This window comes from Camellia sinensis, unplaced genomic scaffold, assembly GCF_055761805.1.
Source record: "Camellia sinensis isolate YWXY unplaced genomic scaffold, ASM5576180v1 Unanchor11, whole genome shotgun sequence".
NCBI lineage: Eukaryota > Viridiplantae > Streptophyta > Magnoliopsida > Ericales > Theaceae > Camellia > Camellia sinensis.
The window spans coordinates 7,358,833-7,363,041 of record NW_028128989.1 but is presented as its reverse complement, the minus strand read 5'-3'; the positions used below and the strand labels follow the sequence as shown (position 1 = coordinate 7,363,041).

The 4,209-nt window shown below is 31.1% G+C and overlaps 1 pseudogene across 1 annotated transcript; it reads left to right on the top strand.

The window, feature by feature from the left end:
• Positions 1 to 1,488: 1,488 nt before the first annotated feature.
• On the top strand, positions 1,489 to 3,753 carry LOC114281396 (uncharacterized; annotated as a pseudogene). The gene is made up of 5 exons (XR_014357867.1): positions 1,489 to 1,591; positions 2,464 to 2,559; positions 2,720 to 2,837; positions 2,933 to 3,086; positions 3,385 to 3,753. The product of XR_014357867.1 is annotated as an uncharacterized LOC114281396 (transcript).
• Positions 3,754 to 4,209: the final 456 nt, after the last annotated feature.

The window sequence follows — 4,209 nt, the reverse complement described above, 5'->3', positions numbered from 1 at the left end:
CACATGGCGCTCTTAGACTCATAAGAGCAGTAGTCACAAGATGGGTGGAACCGACTTAACTCATCTTAATCGATTGAGTGAAAGACAAGGTCAGTTCCATTCATTCTCTTATACGTTCTCATTGAATAGAAACATCATGTGTATATGCTACGATGATCATTTTGGACTATTGAATAATTTGATTTTTGAGGGGCATCTGCCCTATTCCCAGTTTCTAGTTGTCGTAGAATTGGAGTGATGATCAAGGAAGCTTTGTTATCTCTTGTGAATTGGTTTAGAATACTTAGGCCTCGTTTGGCAAGTGATTTTTTTAGTCAAAAAGTCAAAAAGTCACTAAAAAAATTAAAAAGTCAACAACCTATACCAAAAAGTCAAAGATTTTCTTTTTTCTCTACTTTTTACACATTTTTTCGTAAAATGTTAAAAAGTCATCCCAAACATACTAATTTGTTTTATATCACATTTTAACAAACAAGCCAAAAAATTATTAAAAAAGTCTGTTTCCAAACAAGACCTAATGAGAAATTTTTTTTTGACCTTGTTAGTCTGTCAAGATATTTAAAAATTAATTATCACTCATCCTTTGTCCGAAAGCCGAGCAAAATATTTTATGTTATTTTATTTTATTTTATCTAAAAGTGTGACAACATAAAAGCACTAAATAAAGTCTATAAAACTCATCTTAATTATAAGAATATATATAAATGAGTTTTAATTTTTTTTTTAAATGGTACAATGTAAAAAAAACAAAGTAGTAAGTATTATTTAAATAAAAAAAAAAAATCTCATTTGAGATTTTACTTTGAGTACCCATGAGTATTAGGCTGGCTTTGTCCTAAATTTGTAAGCTTTTTGTTTGTTTATTAGATTAAGTCTGAAATAGTAAACAAAATCCTATTAAAAGTGAAATTATTGTTTGGTTTTGATTGATTTTCAGAAAATTGATTTTTTTCTTTTACTGAATTTTTTCAATATTTTAATTAAATTTTTGCTTTCTAAATGCACCTAAAAAGTAAAATATATGTGAAAAATATTTTTTAAATTTAATAAATACATAAGAATACGAAAATGTATTGAATTTTTATTTTTTATTTTTTGTATTTGATGAATTTTTTAAAGATTTTTTTTCATAAATATTATCATTTTTAAGTGCATTTAGGTTAGGTGTATCTAAAAAATAAAAAATATTTATATATTAAAATTTTTGAATAAAAACAAAAAAAAAATTATCAAAAATAAAAAAACTTAATTTTTTGAAAAGAAAATTTAATTTTCTAAAACCAAACAAGTGAATATTTTAAAATGTGATTCCTGAATCTCATCAAGGAGGGCCTAGAATCAGATTTTACTTCCTCCTAAATTGTTGTCATAAACTTTCATTAAAAATTTGAAGAGTTTTATAATTTTTTGAAATCTAGGGGGTTGAGTGTAATTTAGCATAAATTAAATTCATCTTGAAGGCTAGGCTAGACATTAAAATAGTGAGTGTTAACTCAAACGACAGCGTGGGGTAGAGCTACTGAAAAATATCGCCACTAGCCGCTGCCGGCGGCGGCGGCGGCGGCGGCGGTTGCTTTCGCCACCGTTAAAGGTATGCCCCACCCCTCGTTCTTCTCCTTGTATTCTTTTCCATATATACATGTGTGTGTGTGTTTAGAATGGTTGTTTTCCATATACCTCTTTTCCAATTCCCTCAACCAAACGCAACGTCGTTAGGAGAGCCTTGAATCCATTAGGGCTTCCATGAACTTGTTTTTATGTTTGAATCTGTTTCGATTTTATTGAAATTTCAACAACATTCAATGCTGATTCTCAAGTTTCGAGCAAAACCTCCCAAAATCGGCCTTTTATCATTGTGTTGGTTGGTGCTACTGTGAGTGAGGGAAAGAGAGAGGGAGCTTGAAGAAAATGGGGTAAAAGAAGGTAAAATAGTCTAGAAAATCAATTTCATTTCCTTTATATTAGAATTGGCCATTCAATCTTGTGAACTAAAAAAATAAAGAAAAATGAAATCAAAGAACTTTTTTTAAATTTTTTATTTTTATTTTTTATAATTGGTTTAGGTTAGGGAATGAGAAAAAAATTAGTTGAAATTTAGTCAAAAAAACTATTTTTTCTGTTCAATTACCCATAAAAAATTAAATATGTGTAAGCAATTTCATTTCCTTTGCGTTTTCTTCCACTTGACAAATCCAAGATCCAAACATAGCCTTACAGCGTATTGTACACAGGCCTGTTTATCTGCCTAGAGTATAATCAAAGCATTCAAAATTTTATTGCTTAACAACATTGCAGTCCATATGTAGAATAAATTTCAAGCACAAAAATGTAATTCTGAAGTTGTTCAGCTACTTTTACATCTTCAAAACTATATGGAATTAGCATTTTGTTTTAAGTATTATTTGACTGAGTGTATGTTCATTGGATTTGCATTCATTTATTATACACAATTCAAATTTGCAGGAATATATCAAATTGACTCCTTCCGATGGATATTTTGAGAGTGATATTGTTTCAAAGTTAGTTGGTCTTGATCTTTGTTTCCTCGGTGATGAAGATGTCTGTAATTACCCTTTAGATGGATCAACCCCTAGAACCTATTGATTTTAGTTCTGATAATGTAGTTCTTTTGTAATAATGAGTTGTTTCTCTACAAATTTTTGTTTTCATCTTTCAACTTTTTGGGTGATTGTAATTTGTTTGATTGAATGTTTTGCAGACTAAAAGCCAATGCTGGCGCACTTACCAATTTTGAAGTGCTTGATTTTTTACGATCTAGAGGGGCTGCAAAGGATTCTACATGGATTATTGTCTCTGTTGCACAATCAGAATTCAAAGTTACATACCTGCAAAAAATCTTATTTTTGTTTCTATTAGGATACAGTATTAGGAATCTTCATGTGGTTTATTTTTTGTTTTTATTGCATTGTAGGTTTTTGATTATTTGGAGCAGAGTGCTGCTTGCAATCAAATGAGAGAGAGAATTACAGAATTTGTGGAAAAATGTAAAAAAGTACATCCTAGCAAAAGCCGAGATTCTCAACGTCATCAACATTAGACCTTCTTCTGTGGTTGAAATCGACCCGGTAATTCTTATAGAATGCTGTTACAAATTCCTTTCAGCATCACTAAACATGGTTAAAAAATTAGTCTCTTATTGGTGATTCTTGATGCTTCGCTTTTTAATTTTTTAATGAAGTGTATATGTTCTATTGTATTTTTATAAGTAATTGTGATCAACTGTGAATGAATATCTAGCCAATGCTGGTGGATGTAATCATCATACTCTTTTGCTTCTGTGAATAAGTGGCAAACATGTTTCTGGTGGACAAGAGGGGCTCGTCTGCAAATCTGTTTTTCAGTTGTTTCTCCGTTGTTTTGCAGATTATAGAGGAATGTGAATCACGTTTGGGAGATAGTGTTGAAGAACTGGTAGAGTTGGTGGCAGAGGTATTGCTCGCTCCTCCAACACAAACGGAGACTGACGATGCTGGTTTTGAGGACAAACAAGAAATTCCAGATGGGCAACAAATGGACACCAGTTGACACCATATTGCTCAGTTGAACTAGAAACTTGTTACAAAGACCTAGAAGGGATCAGGTGAGTAGGTAGAAACGGATGAAAATGAACTGTTAACATGAATGATGTCGACTTTCTTAGTCAGTATTAGTGTATGCTTACCTTAGATGATATGTTTGGAAACACAGTTACGAGTAACGCTTTTGAAATGTACATGGGATTGGTTGAACCTAGTTGTTTGCTTCTGTCGGCTTCATGTGCTTTATTTCCATTTGATGTACCGTTATTCACATACAAGTCTGTATCATTATGTGCTTCATGTGCTTTATATGATTTTTGTATCGTTTCTGTTTTCTGCCCCATTATCTTTCCTACTAGTTCTGATTAATCAAGAAGCTTAGAGCCTTTACGGGTTTTTTTTCCATTGTTTTTGTTGTAATTTTCTGTGTTTTTTTTTTTTTTCAAATGTGAAATCAAATAATGGGACTTTGCAACGTAGTTGTTTTCCTATCATTTGCATTTTCTTATAATTTTAATGTTTGAGAATTTAGGAAACAGTTTGTAATACGATCTGTTTTTGGCAAATTTTCTCAAAATCAGTTTTCAAGAACACTTTTGCCAAACATTTTTTTTTTGGATGGTGAAAACAGATTTCTCAAAACAAATGCCAAACGTTGGTGATTTATGTA